Below are 19152 nucleotides of genomic sequence, written 5' to 3' on the forward strand. Positions count from 1 at the left end.
CCAACAATCACGTTCACTGGGGGTTCAGTCTTGGCAGGACCAAGGGCTTCCCCTTCCACTGGTGCTCTTACTAGTCTATTCATTGCTACCTATGAGGTTGGAGCCCAGAGTCAGTCCATGTATAGTCTTTGGGTAGTGGCTTAGTCCCTGGAAGCTCTGGTTGCTTGGCATTGTTGTACATATGGGGTCTTGAGCTCCTTCAAGCTCTACCAGTCCTTTCTCTGATTCCTTCAACGGGGGTCCCGTTCTCAGTTCAGTGGCTTGCTGCTGGCATTTGCCTATGTATTTGCTGTGTTCTGGGTGTGTCTCTCAGGAGAGATCTACATCCGGTTCCTGTCAGCCTGCACGTCTTTGCTTCATCCATCTTATCTAGTTTGGTGGCTGTATATGTATGGACCACATGTGGGGCAGGCTCTGAATGGGTGTTCCTTCTGCCTCTGTTCTAAACTTTGCCTCCCTATTCCCTGCCAAGGGTATTCTTGTTCTCCTTTTAAAGAAGGAGATACAAACGTTCGCATTTTGGTCATCCTTCTTGAGTTTCATGTGTTCTGTGCATTTAGGGTAATTCAAGCATTTGGGCTAATAGCCACTTATCAATGAATGCATACCATGTGTGTTTTTCTGTGATTGGGTTACCTCACTCAGGATGATATTTTCCAGATTCATCCATTTGCATATGAATTTCATAAAGTCATTGTTTTTGATAGCTGAGTAGTACTCCATCGTGTAGATTTACCACATTTTCTGTATCCATTCCTCTGTTGAAGGGCATCTGGGTTCTTTCCAGCTTCTGGCTATTATAAATAAGGCTGCTATGAACATAGTGGAGCACGTGTCTTTGTTATATGTTGGGGCATCTTTTGGGTATATGCCCAAGAGAGGTATAGCTGGGTCCTCAGGCAGTTCAATGTTCAGTTTTCTGAGGAACCTCCAGACTGATTTCCAGAATGGTTGTACCAGTCTGCAACCCCACCAACAATGGAGGAGTGTTCCTCTTTCTCCACATCCTCGCCAGCATTTGCTGTCACCTGAGTTTTTGATCTTAGCCATTCTCACTGGTGTGAGGTGAAATCTCAGGGTTGTTTTGATTTGCATTTCCCTTATGACTAAAGATGTTGAACATTTCTTTAGGTGTTTCTCAGCCATTTGGCATTCCTCAGCTGTGAATTTTTTTTTTTTCGGAGCTGGGGACGAACCCAGGGCCTTGCGCTTCCTAGGCAAGCACTCTACCACTGAGCTAAATCCCCAACCCACCCCCCCCCCCCCAAGCTGGGGACCGAACCCAGGGCCTTGCGTTTGCTAGGCAAGCGCTCTACCACTGAGCTAAATCCTCAATCTCAGCTGTGAATTCTTTGTTTTTTTTTTTTTTTGAACCCTATTTTTTAATATGGTTATTTGTCTCCCTGCGGTCTAACTTCTTGAGTTCTTTGTATATTTTGGATATAAGGCCTCTATCTGTTGTAGGATTGGTAAAGATCTTTTCCCAATATGTTGGTTGCCGTTTTGTCCTAACCACAGTGTCCTTTGCCTTACAGAAGCTTTGCAGTTTTATGAGGTCCCATTTGTCGATTCTTGGTCTTAGAACATAAGCCATTGGTGTTTTGTTCAGGAAATTTTCTCCAGTGCCCATGTGTTCGAGATTCTTCCCCACTTTTCCTTCTATTAGTTTAAGTGTATCTGGTTTGATGTGGATGTCCTTGATCCACTTGGACTTAAGCTTTGTACAGGGTGATAAGCATGGATCGATCTGCATTCTTCTACATGCTGACTTCGGTTGAACCAGCACTGTTTGCTGAACACCCCAGATTTCTTGAACCAGAAGGTGGAGTGATTCTAAGAAGTTCTATTTCTAAATCTCTGGAAATGCTTAGGGAGCAGTATTTTTGTGAGGGCTAAAGTTATGCTTTTTAGGTTTTAATTATTTTTTTCTTAAGAGATCTATAAAATAAACATGCCTTTAACCTGTAAACCCCTCTTCCCAATGACAGATAAAATTGTAAACTTCATTTGACTAAGAACAGATGCCTTCCTGGAATGCTGGAGGCTGTTGCTCATGTAAGATAATAATCCTCAAGTCTTCACTTCTGTAAAACAAGGTTGGTTGCTCCAACTGCACAGGATGTACTTGGTAACAAGTAGGTGGGAGGGACATAGGCAGGAAGTACATCAGGATAGGTATTTGCTTCTGATTAGATAAGGAAGGAAGCACATGGCCTTGTAGTTTTGTTTTTATAAGCACCTGACTAATGAAATTAGCAGCTCTTCTCTGGAAATTCCAGGTATGGGTCTGGCCAGTGTCCATCATTCTGGTCAGTATTTAATAAAGCTTGCTTTAAACTTGGCTCAAAAATTATAGTAGTGATCTTATTCTTGTCTGCTGGGATGAATACTTTGAAAACAACTATGCCAAATGTTTTGAAATATACCCTTCAAAATGGAGTAGAAATATATCTGACTGTCTAAGTATCTTTGAATGTGGTGGTACATGCTTTTAATTCCAGCACTCCTGGAGGCTGATGAAGGAGTCTGCTTCACACACTGAGTTCCAGAATAGCCAGAATCACAAAGTGAGGCCCTGCGCTTTTTGTTTTTGTTTTTAATATTGAGTTCTTGAGCTCGTCATGGTGGTGCACATGTAAAATTCTACCAGTTGAGAGTCAGAGGTAAGATAATACAGCAAGTTCAAGGCCAGCCTGGCCTATGGATCAAGTTACTGGCAAACCAGGGCTCTATAATAAATAAGAGAAAAATAAAGCCCAGCACTATCTAACAGAACTGCTCTCTACGAATTCCTTGTTAAGGATGGAATGCTGAGACAGGTGTTCACATGCCCAAACACTGACAAGCTGACAGACAAGAATGTACCCAATCTTTGCATAATGAAGGCCATGTTGTCTCTCTCATCTCAAGGCTAATATGAAGCAGCAGTTTGCCTGGGGACATTTCTACTGGGACCTTCGGAAGGAGGGCATCCAGTATCTCAGAGATTACCTCCCCAGATCACGTGCCTGCCACGCTGATCATCATCTATCCTGAGACTACAGGCCTTGGCCCAAAGGTGAGTGACCTGTAAGATTTACATGAGGGGAGGGATGCAGAGTATCCACAGAAAGAGTGCTTTGAGTTGTCCCATCCAGCCCCGCCCCCCGTATCCCATGTCTCAAAGTCTGTCATCATCCCTAGTGTGAGGGTGATTGACTTTTATTCCTCTGGAACTGCCCAATACAAGGTTTCCTTCTCTAAGCTGCCTTAGCCATTGTATTGTTATCACAGCAACAGAAAGTAACTAAAGACTAAGAGAGATAGCTATGGTGATGGTTCTGTATTTGCTCTTAGATGGGTAAAGGTGTCAGAAATCCAGATCAAGAATTTACCTGGTGTTCTTAGGATGTCATCCTTAATATATTTTTTCTTCTTTTAAATTAGAATGACTTTAATAATAATCATGTAAAAGCCCCCAAATCTCTAGGTATATACTATAATACTATATAATACTATAAAGTATAGTATATAATACTATAAAGCACAGTAAATGTGACTAAAGGTATTGTTTACACATCTTCCTGGCAAGTTGTGGTTCCTTCTGCCATAGCAAAGGCTCTTCAAAGGTTTCCACATAGTTCTACATTGTGTCTGCCCTTTGTGAGAAGTGTTTCCAGAAGGACACTGAGGCACAAAGGTAAAGGAACTGGTATGAAGTCAATTACGACACACACAGAAAATCTGACGTTCCTTCAAGTCAATATCTTAAAGAAGCAGCTCATTGGCCCAGAGACAGACAGGCCAGCACTCAGTTACCGTAGAACTTTTCAAAGCCCAAATAACTGGTGCGACCAGTTGTGAGCTCTGCTATTGGCCGATGGGAGGTAAGAGACTGGAGCAAGGGTGAGTGTTGAAAGGAGAGGCAAGCCTGGGCCAGGAGTGGAACAGAAAAATACAGAGCAAAACCTTCTGACTTCTGATGTGTCATGAGTCAAGGTGGATTTGCCAGGAAATGGTAAAACGAGACCACTTATAATCCAAGATAAAGGCCAGGTGAGGCGTGCTATATGAAGCTGGAATTGTCAGACTAAGCAACCCTTCCACTCCATCCTTCCATGATTCACATGTGCTGATGTGGTCGCTGTGTCATAGTCTTGTGTTGCTTTTGTGGTTTCTACTGGGAGCATTCCGTCCCTGTCTAACTGGCTGGACTGATTACTGGGGTACTACTCACCATTCTTCCTGCTTTCTTTTATTCCCTGTCAAGTGCTCTGCATCAGGCTTCCAAATGTGGGGACTAGGGAGGTGGTGGTGTGATATACAAGGCTTGTACAGAAGCACAGGGCTTCTGTATCTATTTGTGTGCTTGCCTGCCTGCCTGCCTATCTATCTATGTATCTTTCTTTCTTTCTTTCTTTCTTTCTTTCTTTCTTTCTTTCTTTCTTTCTTTCTGTCTGTCTGTCTGTCTGTCTGTCTGTCTGTCTGTCTGTCTATCTATCTATCATTTATCTCTCTCTCTCTCTCTCTCTCCTCTCTCTCTCATTCTCTTTCCTATATTCTACTCTGAGATCTAATTCCTTCCGGTAACTTTGCAAGATCAAGTTTGAGAGCGATGGTATTGACATTGGGATGTTGGTTTCTTCTAGTTTTCCCAGCTGTGGATGAAGGAGGTGAGAGAGAACTGGGTGGGAGCTCCAGGATCGAAGGGCCAAGGAGAGAAGCTGAGACTTGGCACCGTACAGTAGCATCAGAGTCCCCGAGGAGAGCTCAGGAGAGGCTATTGTTGAGGGTGCAGCCCAGGGACAATGCAGGCTCTATTGGAGGTATCAAGACTGTGGTTTGACCACCAAAGACAATGGCAGCTGTGGGGTGGGGCTGGCCTGAGCATAGGAGACGTACTTTGTACTGTGGAGGGCAGAAAAGTGGTGATGCCCAGGCCCTTCGGAGCCAGAAGATTGTGAGTGAATCCTGGTGTCCAAATCTGAACTTTTTATACTATTAGACTTTGTTAAGACCACGCCCTGACTCTTTCTTCCTTCAACAAGAGAGCATTTAGCTTGTTTTTATTCTGTAAGGGTCCACAGTGTCAGATTCTGAACTATTTACTTGTTTATTGTACATGAGTGTTCTATTTCCATATATGCTTACATGACAGAAGAGGGCATCAGATCCCATTATAAATAGTTATGAGCTACCATGTGGTTGCTGGGAATTGAACTCAGGGCCTCTGAGCCATGCCTCCAGCCCTGAGACTCTGAACTTATAAAGAGTCTTTGGATATTTTAAAGAGACCAAACTTTCAGAGTATTTAAATTTTAAAGACTGTGGGACTTACAAGTTAGAATTTTTTTTATTGATATTGATATCAATATGAGATTCTGGAGATAAACAAGAAATTATATGTTCTTGCTTAATAGTGTTATATCGCATTGTAATAGTGTATCATGTTTTTGTCCAGTTAACACATGCCAGAGTTATCCAGGAAGAGGGATCTTGAATTGAGAAAATGGCTCCATTAGATTTGCCCAAGGGGAAGTCTGTGGGAGCATTTTCTTGGCTAATGATCAATATGGAAGGGTCTATCCCACTGTGAGCAGTGCAATCCCTGGACTGGTGGTCCTGGGTTATACAAGACAGCAGACTGTGCAAGTCATGGGAAGCAAGCCACTAAGCAGCACTCCTCCATGGCTTCTGCTTCAGTTCTTGCTTCTGTGTTAGTACCTTGAATTCTCGCCCTGTTCCCCAGTTTTTCCAGCTTACCACTTCAAACCCACCGCCGTGCCTCACCCGTGCTGTTCTTGGATGTCCTTATTCAGCCTCTTATCTTAACCTGCATTTCCTGGCTGGTTGTTTGGACTAAGTGCAGAAGAGATTTGCTCCCCTTGGTTTGATACTGTTGTCCTGTCAGGACTCCTATGTCGGTATCTGCTGTTAAGTTTTATGCACTTAGATACTTTTGGGGGAGAAGCTTTATGCTGTGGTAAGAACACAAAATGGTAGAACAACTGCTTTCTCTCGTGGAGTTAAAGAACAGGTCGGTCTGTTCTAGGACCATTCTCACTCGAATCAGGGAGATATATGGTCTCCCCACCCCCATGTTTTCCGTGTAGGATGTCCATCTTTCTAACCACTGGGAAATTCCTTGGTTTTCCTTCTCACACACACACAAGCACTGGGATTTTCTTGGCTTCATGCCTTTATATAGAAGTCCCTGTAACAAAGAAGCTATCATTTACACTGATGTGTACATTTTTGTCTGTCCGATGAACTGGGGCTCCTGGGAGCCAGTATCTTGTCTTACTCCTCTGCCCAGCATCAGTTGAGCATGCATTCCATAACTTTGAAGGCTTACTTAATTGAGGAAAGAAAAAGATTATTAGAGAGTTGACTAAATGAGCTGCCAGAGCCTTGGTTATAAGTGTTGCCTTGGTTAGGTAATGTTTTGTGCTTTGCTCAACCGAGAAACGTGTTACCTCTTGTTCTTACTATGACAGGGTGAAGTCTTTTTCCACTACTGGAGACTACTTCATGTCTTTATCTACTTAAGACTCTCAAGGTGAGATGAGTCATCTCATAAGTAAATGGCCCTTCTTGTGTCAGGAAGCGTTTGCGAACCCCCAAAGACCACCAAGGAGTTGTGTCTGATGTAATAGCCTTGAACCCTCAGCAGGTCAAGGTTTTATAGGGAATGGAAGTAAATGAAAGGGTGTCCAGCCTGACAAGTGTCTAAATGAATGTCTATTGTAAGCTGACAGGTGGGTGCTCTGAAGCAAGATTGTATACAATGACAAAGGGTCTGAAGGTACAGCTGAAACCATCAGACTATTCTTTAATTGACTTTGCTAGGGAGTAGCTAGGGAGTAATCCTTGTCAAGGACAAACCCTGGGGTCCTTCCCGGTAAGTGGGTGCAACTTGGGTTCTGTGGCCAGCCAAGTTCCCAGGCTTTTTTTTTTTTTCCTTTAAAATGGAGGCGCTTCCCAAGATGGAGTATGTTTGGCCTCTCACTCACATAGTTCAAGAACCACATAGCAAATTCTGCAATAAATCATACCATTTTTGCATTGCTGTAATTGGGTAAGTGAAAAAAATGTGATTAATGCCATTAGATTAAATTTCATTTTTACTTTATGACTTCTTTGTTTCTTTTGTACAATTGCTATAGCAGATTTAATAATAACAGGACAGACATTTCAGCGTAGTGTAGCCCTAGTGGACTGGAAACAGGACACTATTATTACCAAGGCTCTATTTGCGTCACATCTATAGATAATCAACAGAGACTTTATTATCTTCTTGGTTAAGCTGAATCAACCCTCCCATATCTCACTTTGATCAGCAGTGCCATGCCTGCGGTGTATAATTACAAAACATTAATATCGTCTGCCACTAAATTAAAATGGCAGAAGAGAAAAATTACACAACTCAAAGGGCTTGGGAAGTATCTGGTATGCTTTCATTATGGTCAGCAGTGCTCTTCAGTTGCACTGAAAGCCAAAGTCAGTTTGAGCCGGGGAAAAGCAAAGCAAGGGGCTTCCTACCTGTCTTCTACCTAATTAAAGCAAGACCCTGTGTTTAGCATCTGATTTTCGTTTTGTTCCTAGATGAGGATTGAAAGTAATGATCTAGTACCCGGTGCAGGCATTGCTTCTGGTGAGCGGAAATTCTCATCCACTGGCGTTGACTCCAGGTGCCATGTGCTGGGGAGTGTTCCGAGGCTATGCTTGGGTTCAGGAGTAGAATGCAGAGTACTAGTGACTGTTTGTCGTGGGGATGGCAGCTTACATGGGTGTATATGCTCACAAATGTGCTTACATATGTGTACATGCTCTAATGTAGTTATTAAAGACAGTGTCAGAAAACAGTTTTCAAGACCACCGGGAGTTGGGCCCCCCCCCCGCCTCCTCCCTCCCCCCTCCTCCCTCCCCCCTCCTCCCCCCCTATCTCTCCCCCTGCCTTCCCCCTCCTCCCCCGGAGCTGGGGACCGAACCCAGTGCCTTGCGCTTGCTAGGCAAGCGCTCTACCACTGAGCTAAATCTCCAACCCAGACCACTGGGCTTCTAATGTGATAGATTATTACATCATGAAATAATATTTATAGCCACCCTACTTACGGATCATGATTTTTCTTATACAAATGAAGGGAGGGAGATTAGGAGGTTAAATGCTTGGCTATCAGACAGTTATCAGCAAAGCTGGGATTTCAACCCAAACGGGACTGACTTCAGAAAGCATCATCTTTTACTTGGCAGAGAAGTAATTTTTGTCCGTTTGTTTGTTATAGGGTCTTGCTGAATAGCCCAGGATGGCCTCATAGTCACTCTTCCTTCCTTAGTGTCTTGAATGGATTACTTAGATTCATGAAGGAACTATTTTTAGTCCCAGTTACTAGGAAAATCCCGTGGGTATGTTAGGACTTTTCCCAACTTGGATGACTAAGTTATTTTACTTAGCATCCTGTCCTTACGGTCCGTCCCCGGGTAGCTCATGCCACACGTTCCTCCTTTGTCAGGCTGAAGAGACTGGAAGTGGTGGTGCATACCTGCCATCCCATCACTCATGTAGCAGAGGCAGGAGGATTGATACAAGCTTCCTTGTTTATGTGGCAAGTTCCAGGCCAAGAGGAGCAAGTGACAACCACAAACACAGACACAAATAAGAGGAAACTGACAAAGAGAAAAGGAAAACAGATGGCTAACATTCTTCAACAGAACACACAACATTTTATATATCTGTCTGTTGATGGATGTTTGACCTGCTTCCTTGGTTAGCTACTGTGCGTTATGCTGCAACAGAGGTGGATGTTTAACCATTTCCTTAAGCCAGTGCTTTCAATTATTCATTGAAAAAATTCACTATCCATCAATTAGTTGTGACTTGGAGGTGAAAAAAAAAACCTTAGCTATACTACAAGAAAGAGGTAAAGAGTAGGCATCCCCACTACCACTGAGTGTGAGTGTTTGCTGGGAATGGGCTCTGGCAGCTGATAAACAAGGAGAAGGGCCTTCCTCACCAAATGACTGAAACTATAGAGGTGGCCCAGTAGAAATTAAATTCTCATGTTTTGGAACCCAGAAGTTTGTTATCAGGATCATTGAGCAAATACCAAGGTTTTTACTGAGCCACATCATCTCTTCTGTTCCAGTTTCTCTTAGCCGCTGACAAGTCCTGGTTTGTAGTCCTTCTCTGTTTTCCATGGTCTGTAACTTCCTTTTGCATGTCATCTTCCTCTGCCCGTTTCTCCTAAATATTTGTACTAGAAGAAAGAATACTAAATACTGCATTAAGAGCCTGTAACTTTGACTATAGCTCATGTTGTAGCACTGTTTTGAGCAGGAACTTCTGGAGATGGAGACCTAGCTAGAGGAGGACACACTGGGGTGTGTACCTTTGAAGGTTATAGCTTGCCCTTCCCTTTCTCCCATTTCTATGTTTGGATATCATAAATATATTAGTCAGTGTCTTTTGTAGGAGCAGAACTGATAAAATGACTTTCTGCCTTTCTGTGTCCGTGTCTCTCACTGTCATACATACATACATACATACATACATACATACATACATACATAGATACATACATACATACATAGATACATACATACATACACATAAGTCACATGTGTATAGATGATTTATTAGAGTGGATTACAGGCTGTGGTCTGGGCAGTTCAACAATGGTTGTCCCTCACCAGAAAGGCCAAGAATTTGGTGGTTGTTCAGTCTAGTAGACTGGACATCTCAAAGGTTCCAATCTGGTGCTGGTGTCATGGAGGATTCCCAGAAAGCTGCTGGTCTTCAGTCTTTGTTGGAATCCTGAAGAGGTAGATCCAATGCCACTGAAGCAATGTATCAACAACACGATAGATGTTGCCAGCGAGTATAAGGGCAAATGAGCAAAAAACAAAAGCTTCCTTTTTCCATGTCTGGTTTTTTCGACTGCAGCCAGAAGGTGTGACCTAGATTTTGGGTGGGTTTTCCTACCTCAAATCGTCCAACCAAGAAAATCCCTCATAGGCTTTTGCCCAGCTTCTTGGGTTCTCGTTGGTTCCAGATGTAGTCAACTTGACTACTAAGATTAGCCATCACAATGGACAGGTTTCACTGAAAGTGGTATTAAGTGTGCTGGAATTCTCGCCTCTTGGCTGATGAGATCAGTTGGGGTGCCTCTTTTCTCTTCCCGTCTCTGTAATTTTCTATCTTGTCATCAGTTTGTCTGTTGTTCTGACTTGTTATACATCTCTTTTTGTCCTCCAGAAACCTGAATTCAGAATTTGGTATTTAGAAATAAAAAAGTCATCAACAACAACACCTAAACCTGAAAGTAACCACACAACAACAAAAAACAAAACAAAGCAAGAGGAACGAGAAACAACAAGCCACAAGACCCAAACAAATGCACAACTGCGGCAGGGCAACCCCCAGAATCCTGCCTGAGGGCTTCAGAGATGTGCGGCTGCAGGCCCCATCTTTACCCTTGAATAAGAAAAACAGAGAACAGCCAGGTGTAGTGGTGGTGCACGCCTTTAAACCGAGCACTAGAGAGGCAGAGGCAGGCAGATCTCTAAGAGTTCAAGCCCAGCCTGCACTACATAGAGAGTTCCAGGATAGCCAGAGATACATACTACAAAACAAAGCAAAAAACAAAAACAAAGAAAGAAACAACCCCAGCTAAACAACAAAGAAGAAAAACATGGAGGATAAGAAATATTTGCATAAAACTCTTACAAGGTGGGAGGAAATAAGATTTTATCATTGACATAAACAAAATTTTATAGTATTTGATATAGTATTTCATATTTCCTAACACATACACACAAACACACACATACACACACATACACACATACACACAGACACACAGACACACAGACACACAGACACACACACACACACACACACACACACACACACACACACACACACAACTAAGCAGCACAGACAAGACTTGGTCCTGTTTGCCACTGTCCAGTTTCCATTCTGTCTTGCAAGGCTACAAGGACAAGTTGTAAATCTCTCCTGGGGACAAGTTCCTCCTCTGTCAGTCCCTACCTCTCCAGCCTTTTCCTCTCCCCAGAGGAGTTTCCTGGGAGAACTCTAGTTTCTTGGAGCCCTCTGTCTCAGTAGTCTGATAGCCAAAGGAGGGCATCAAGGCAGACTAAGAGCTGTGAAGGGGTCCTGAAGGTGGATTAGGAGGTGTTGGTAAACCTCTAAAGAGGTTTGTGAGTGGCCCCAATTGAGTAGCCTTCAGCATCTTAGAGTTCAGGCTCCACTGGGCGTTTTAATAATCACTTGGCCTCTTTTGTGGCAACTGATAACAGGCTTTAGAGACAGCGACTGGCAGTGGGTGATAGGATGGGATAACGCTGTGGACTTACTTGGAAGATAGGTGTGGGAAGGGTGTCTTCAGAATGGGCTAGCCTCACCTTCAGTTCACCCAACAGCTTCCTAAATGTGCTTTGAGGTAAGTTATTCCAAGTATTATTCCTTTTATAGGCTTTTTAGCTTTCTGTTAGTGTGCAAAGTGAGCAAGGCAGGGTCTAATTACAATCAAAGAAAACGAAGCCATTACCTTGGAGTGACCGTCTCTCAGGCTGGAGTGACTATATTCTAAGGAGATACTTGTTCCTCTCTTTTTGGCAATCACATTATTGAAATTCTCTCCAGGAATATCCTGTAAGGAGCTGAACTGGTTGAAGCCCTGGGGGACTCCAGAGGAGGAATTTGTCAGAACTTTTCAGATGACCTTGCAAGAGATACCTGGAGCTGAGACAGTGGTGGGTCGGGATCACACTGTAACCTGACTGACTGCTTAGTTATGTTTATGAATATTTTCTTGCTTCCTATTTGAACCTACCCTTAAACTGGGAAGATAGACGTGTGTGTGTTTGTGTTTGTGTGTGTGTGTGTGTGTGTGTGTGTGTGTAGTGTGTGTGTGTGTGTGTGTGTGTGTGTGATCAGACTTCTTTTTTCTTTTCCCTATGTAGTCAACCACATTAAATAAATCTCTCTTTTTAATTTTCTTTTTTAGTTAGGCTTTTTAAATTGGCTTATGGAGGATGGGTGGCTAAACATGGCTTATAGGGGCACAAGCTGGACCCCAAGACTGTGGCTTTGAGCTGAAAATCAGTTGACTTAATTGAAAAAATTTTAATGTTCCAAGCTGCTTTAGGCTGGAAAACAAAATTTGGGCTCTCTTTACTGTAAAGCCTCGTTTTAATCTCCTGGGGCGGTAGCTGCTGCAGGGGTGGGGTTGGAGTGTGGGGGTGGGTGGGGCGTTTGTTAAATGTTACTGGTTCTTACTAGACAGTTCAGAAGTGGGTGTTCTTTCCTATCTCTTCTCTCCTCTTTCAAATGGATCTAGAGAATTTACTGGTATTGAGCAATGGGTAACCGCCGGCCAAAACATGCCTCATGATCCTCCTCCACCCCCACGTTCTCCCGGGTTCGTCAAGGCTGGAGAAGGACATGGTTAACATTTTTTCAGATATAGATTTTTTTCCTTAGCATTGAACATTTTCTTTTGCAAAACAATGCAAGACACAGACTAAAGGCTTAAAAGAAAACGAAAAGCGACAAACCACACGGGTTTCGAAGTTGTACTTTACATAAAGAAATTAAAAAAGGAGTTCTTCACATTTTATAATTTGTGCACTTTGGGCGCTGGTAGCGCAGACCTTTAATCTCAGCAATTCCTGTGAGTTTGAGACCAGCCTGCTCTACACAGCTAGTTCTAGGACAGCCAAGGATACACAGAGAAACAGTGTCTCAAACCCCTACCCCACCCTCGAAAACAAAACAAAACCTTGCGCTTCACAGCTTTTTGTAGTGGATTAAATAGTATGTGGAGTGCTGGTAGATTAGAAGAAAAAAGGGTAGGGTGGGAAGAGGAACTAAAGCCGGGAGTGGTGGTGCATGCCTTTAATCCCAGAACTATGAAGGAGGAGGAGACACAGTTAGGGCTGCTCCACAGAGAAAACAAAAACAAAAACAAAGGAGGTGGGGGTGATCCTGTAAATCCTTACGGTAAATTTGAATTCTATATTCTGCCAATTATTAAAAACCAAACCAAACCATCAGCATGCCTCCGGTACTGCATCCTTCAGTACTCACACTGCAAAATGAAGTTGCAGTGGAACTGGGCATCCTATTTATTTGCAAAATATGGCTACCTCGCTCAGACAGGGGCAGGTGCCTTTGTCTTCAGAGTCACAGGCAACAGGTATGTATTCAAATAGGCTTGTAGAGAAAAGCAAGGGAAGTGTAATCTCCTCAGTGCAACCGTAACTAGTGAGTTAAAACCCTTTTTATTTTTATTATTTTTTTTTAGATACAGAACCCTTTTAGTTATCTGTGTAGTCCTAAAGCCCATCCTGGGCTTGGAAATGAGGTAGCATAGCTTGGGTCGCCCGCCTTCCCAGTGGGTTACTCAGTAAACTGGCTCCGCCTAGTTGCAGCTCCGCGGTACCCGCGGGAGCCAAGCCGGAAGTTGGTCAGGCTGCCTCTGCTGCTCAAGGTAAGAGCCCGTTCTGTGTTCTGTTTAGTTTTCTGTGTCAAGACTCTTGGCAAAGCTTATAAAAATCAGAGCTAGCTGGGCGACAGCGGCGAGAGCAGGCACCAGTGTGGACGGGCAGTCGGGTGGCTGGATGAGGACTGCGCTTGCCAGCAGGGTTGTCTTGATCTCTCTAAAGATTTAGGCTCCTAGTATGCCGCGTGACTTTGACTAACAAGCTGTAATCCCAAGAAAGGGGTAGTTGTAAGGACAAGCATGAGGGCCTGAAAAGTATTGACTTTAATTTATGCTCCATAAGAAAAATTGAACTACGGCAACTTGGCTTTTACATTGAAACCTAATGTCATAATTTGCACATGTGAAAGTTACTGTGTGTGTGTGTGTGTGTGTGTGTGTGTGTGTGTGTGTGTCCAGCAGCTTCTTTCTCTCTCTCTCTCTCTCTCTCTCTCTCTCTCTCTCTCTCTCTCTCTCTCTCTCTCTCTCTCTGTCTCTCTCTCTTCCATGATGCCTAAGGTCAAAGGGCAATTTTCAACTTGTAAATGTGCTATCTGGAGTTTCTGCTAATCTCCTAACACAGCTAAACTTAAACTTTCAAACTCAGCTGCATTCTTCCTCCCCGAACTAAAAGGAAAAAACAAAAGTGGACCGATTCTTTTATACTTGGCTAACACCGGTGGTATTTAATCTGTTGGAAACAAAGTTAGGGTTTGTGGAACAGGGCTTTGTTCAGCCGAGAAGTTTTAGAGTTATTTTTAGGCAAATGTATCCGTTTTGCTTACCTCCTGTGGCACACCTCTCTGTTTACACATTGTCAGATTCTCGTGAATCTTATTTTACAAAAACATTGTAGGCATGCCATTTCTGTGGCTACCCATAAGTCACCAATTGTGGCAGGAAAATGTGATACAAGTTTTTATTGGCTAATAGCACATTTCTAAGAACACGCATTTCAGGTTGGTACAATTAGGCAAGATCCCAAGGGAAGAAGTCTGTTTTAACAGACCTGACTTATGATCTCATTAAGTAGCCCTAGCAGTCCTGGAACTCTCTGTAGATCAGGCCAGCCTCAAACTCACAGAGATCTGCTTGCCTCTGCCTTCTGACTAGTAGGATGCCACCATGCCTGGTTGGGTGTTTTATTTAATTCTTACAAAAGTTTTTTTTTTTTTAAATTTGTGCTGCCTCTAAAAATAAGACTGAATGAGAGTGAGAATAAATAATTTGTTCTGGGTTACAACAGAGGTCCCTGGCAGATATTGGGTAAATGGATAGGGTCAAGGCAGGGTAGAATGCAATTTATGAATTAGAGAACCAATTCAAACACAGAAATACCATATAGTTTAATGTGGTGGGCCATTGGAGATAGTGGTTGAGGGCGTTTAAATGGACACTGCAAATTTTAGGTGTTTTAAAACAGAAATAAAAAAAAAATGGAAACGTGACAGTGTTTGAAAATAGGAACCAAATCTAATTATTGTGTTAGCAATTTAATGTATTTATTTATTTATTTATTTATTTATTTATTTATTTATTTATCTATCTATCTATCTATCTATCTATCTATCTATTTATTTATTTATTTATTTATTTATAGGTGTCACTGTATTCCTGGAGACCCATCTGCCTCTGCCTCACAAGGAACAGGACTAAAGGTGGGCAGGCCATCAACTTAATGTATTTCTGAATAGTTATATAATTTTATAGTGTATACTTGTAGTAGTTTTTTTAAATTATAAATTGTCAAATCTGCAAAGAATTTAATAAGAAATAGAATTATAATAAGTGCTGGGTGGGTCCTGTATGTAGGATGAGGCAGAGAAATCTCCTTTGTAGAGCCAGGGCACATAATGAGTATGACCCTTTTAGAGGAGCAGAGCCCCTCTGCCTGACCCGGGAGGGCACGTATTCAGCACTGGCCATGTGGGAATATAGGCTTAGTGTTACCTGATGACCGGAGTATTTAGAAATCAGAGGGACAGACTCCTTATGAGTGTTCCTGATCTCCAAATAGTCACAGCTAATTTGTTTGAAAACAAATGTTTGTCCTGTGCATGCGGTCACAAACCCTGTGAGCGCATGTGTACAGTGGCAAATGCTATTTTCACAAGGACGGTCCACTACCTCTGGCTCATACAATCTTTGTTAGAGTCCAGATGCCAAAATCTTGGGAAAAAGGGGTATGACATAGAGGTCCCATTTAGTGCTGAGCATGGCCCGTTTTTTATTCTCTGCAGAGTGGGCATCCGTGGATCTTTATTAATCACCACCTACTGCAAATAGAAGCTTTGATGAGGGCTGAGAGGTGCACTATTTTGTGGGTAAAAAGACAAGAGCTTAAGGGGAAATTTGGTACTATATGCCTTTAACAGAATAATAGTATTTAAGAGGAGCTAGCCTAAGTCCTAGCATGGGGTTGGGAAGGGGTTTATGGAGTCCCACCCTGGCTCTGAAGCAACTGGCCACTGACGGCTATTAGAGAGAGTCAGTTTTCTTCAGGGATGTGGTTTCTATATATCTACTCAGGCTTCTGTAGATGGTCCTACACCCATGCACTTATAGGGCAGCTCTAAGTGGACTCTAGGTTTAAAAACAGCACATGACATTGGATGGGAAAAGTTGGGAGAGACAGAGGAGGAATTGGAAGGAAGGACATAGTGGGGAGATTTGATCAAAGCATTACATGCGAGTATGAGGTTCTCAGTAGAGAAGTGTGGCTTTGGGCTATCCTTGGATTGTTTCCTGCCAGTTTACGACCTCGACTTGAATTTACAATCTTGACTTCTGGCAGTAGGTCCCAGGCTGACCTTCTGCACTCTTAAAGATTATTAATGCTGTCAGAGAGCTTTTGATTATGTGTGTTGTTGTGTCACTTCAGGTATTTGTCATACTAGAAATTCAAACAAACTGGGTATGGTGGCTGTAATCCTAATACTTGGAAGGCTGAGGCAGGAGGATTGAGATGAGTGTGAGGAAAGTCTGGGCTGCGTAGTAAGTTCTAGGCCAGTGTAGGCTACAGAGTGAGGTTCTGTCTCAAAACAAAACAAAACGAAACAAAAGCAACAACATAAACAAACCAAAAAAACCCCCAAAACCCAAGACAAACTGAAATTTAAAAAGTTAAGTAACACATGTTAGCACAAGTAACACTTTAATGTTAAATATGAACGATACTTACCTAAAACAGTAAAATAGCAGGCTTTGATTTTGAAAAGAAAAAAAGAAAGATTTTTGTGTGTGTGTGTGTGTGTGTGTGTGTGTGTGTGTGTTTGCGTGTGCATACTCACATGGATATGTGTGTATGTATGTCAATATGGTTGTCTTGGTTAGGGTTTCTACTACTTCAACAAAACACCATAACCAAAATGGGGAGGAAAGGGTTTATTCGGCTTACACTCCCATAGCACTGTTTATCTGTGCAGGAAGTCAGGACAGGAACTCATACAGGGCAGGAACCTGGAGATAGGAGTTGTTGCAGAAGCCATGGAGGAGGGGTTGGGGATTTAGCTCAGTGGAAGAGCGCTTGCCTAGCAAGCGCAAGGCCCTGGGTTCGGTCTTCAGCTCCGAAGGGGAAAAAAAAAAAGACAAAATAACAGAAGCCATGGAGGAGTGCGGCTTACTGGCTTGCTTCACATGGCTTGCTCAGCCTGCTTTCTTATAGAATCCAGGATCACAAGCCCAGGAATGGAATCACCCAAAACGGGTGCACCCCCTTCCCCAAATTGACCTATTGAGCCTCTGTCTGTCTGTCTTTCTGTCTCTGAGAAAGGACATTAGAGAGAGAAAATGTACTCAGCTTCCTACTACCTGTGTTCCAAGGACGACCACTGTTGAGAACTGTCAGAAGCACGGCATAAAGGCTTTTCCCCCCTCTTCTTTTCCTTTTAAGCCATGTGTGTTTTGGTTCGCTATGTAGCATTTTGCAGTTTGCTCTGTTTTAATTTCCCTATGTGGCATGAACATGCTTCCCCTTTTTTTCTTTTTCTTTCTTCCCCTCACCCCACCTTTGGTTTTTGAGACAGGATTTCTCTCTGTAGCTCTGACTGTCCTGAAACTTACTCTGTAGATCAGGCTGACCTCGAACTCAAGAGATCAGCCTGCCTCTGCCTCCTGAGTGCTGGGATTAAAGGCGTGCACCACCAGCATCTGGCTCATGCTTTGGTTTAAATGTGTTTATGATTTTTTTGGGTTAAGTCCTTGTGAAGCACGTAATAATTAGTTATTGTCTTTGGGAACTATTTCAAAGCATTTAATAATAGTTGTCTTTCTCTTTGGGAACTGTCTCATTTTTTGCTTTTGTTCCTGAGACAGAGCTCATGTATCACATAGCCTAGGCTGGCCCAGATTTGCCGTGTGGCTGAGGATGAGCTTGAGAATCTGACCTTCCCACCTTCACTTGGTAAGTGCTTGTTGCACAGGCCTGTGCTGTCATAACTGCGCTATGTTCTTCTTCCTAGGTAGATAGTATTCTATAGTTTGGCTATAGCATAGTTTACTCTGTAAGGAGTTGAATTATCTTTAAGTTTTGCTCCTATAGTCCTTCAATAATTGTATGAGTTTTTTTCTATAGGATGAATTTGTAGAAGTGGGTGTCGTGTTGGGTTAACCATATTTTTTAGTTTAATAGTATACTGTGCAATTTCCTTTGAAAATGTGACAGTTTGCTTTCTTCCATGCATAAGTAAAACCCTGCGTGTTCCACAACACTAGCTGGCCTTGAATGGAGCAATCTGCCTGTCTCTGCCTCCCTAGTGCTGGGATTAAAGGCCAGGATTTATTTTAAATGAAACAATAGTGTGTTCGTGTGTGTGTGTGTGTGTGTGTGTGTGTGTGTGTGCATGTGTATATGTGTGTATAAGCATAGTATATGGAGAGTTTTATCTATATTTGTATAATATACATGTATATATACACATTTAAAAATATTTTTCTTCCACATGGGTCCCTATTGAGCTCAGATCATCAGGGTTGGTGACATGAGCCTTTATCAGCTGAGGCGTCTCACAGGCCCTATGTGTACACACACACACACTCTCTCTCTCTTTCTCTCTCTCTCTCATGTTTTTATGTAGGTAGGAAATTGATAGATGAGAAAATAAGAGGTCCTAGTTAGAAGGTAGAAAATAAATAGAAAAAAAAGAAAAGAAAAGAGGAAAAGAGAAGAAGCAGCAGCAGATGAAGAAGAAGAAGAAGAAGAAGAAAAAGAAGAAGAAGAAGAAGAAGGAGGAGGAGGAGGAGGAGGAGGAGGAGGAAGAGAAGGAAGAGAAGGAGAAGGAGAAGGAGAAGAAGGAGGAGAGGAAGAATGACCCTTATTCCAGATCTAGAGTGCGTTACCTCCTCAGTGTAGTATGGAGAAAAATATCCTTGAAATTTGAGTTAGGCTAAAAGGTGTGCAACATGATATGGTCATTCCTGAGTAGGTAGTGAGTGGGGGAAAGGGGACTGATGAAAGTTGTTTTTTAGAAAACCTTGTGGTTGGGTCAAGCAAACTTAGGATGGAGAGTATAGAAATAAGAGTGCTTCACTAACCAGGGACGGGAAGGAAGCACTTCTGAGGAAACCAGGACAGACAGATGGCAGGAGAAGATAGAAAGGTAGAAATCTGGGTGCAAATGAATGTTACCGCATTCTGAGAGTTTGAGGTTTCAAGGTGTTCTGATTGGAA

General features: G+C 42.7%; 1 protein-coding gene across 5 annotated transcripts in view; it reads left to right on the forward strand.

The window, feature by feature from the left end:
- Positions 1-3848: 3848 nt before the first annotated feature.
- Frrs1 (ferric-chelate reductase 1) overlaps positions 3849-19152 on the forward strand; it is a 68238-nt gene continuing 52934 nt past the window's right edge. The window contains exons 1-5 of one of the 5 annotated variants that reach the window (XM_087624846.1): positions 3871-4035; positions 6477-6538; positions 11645-11754; positions 15085-15142; positions 17799-17886. The gene's annotated coding sequence lies outside the window, so the exon portion shown is untranslated. 5 annotated transcript variants of the gene reach the window in all.

The sequence above is a fragment of the Rattus norvegicus genome, chromosome 2, assembly GCF_021556685.1.
Source record: "Rattus norvegicus strain SHRSP/BbbUtx chromosome 2, alternate assembly SHRSP_T2T, whole genome shotgun sequence".
Taxonomy (NCBI): Eukaryota; Metazoa; Chordata; class Mammalia; order Rodentia; family Muridae; genus Rattus; species Rattus norvegicus.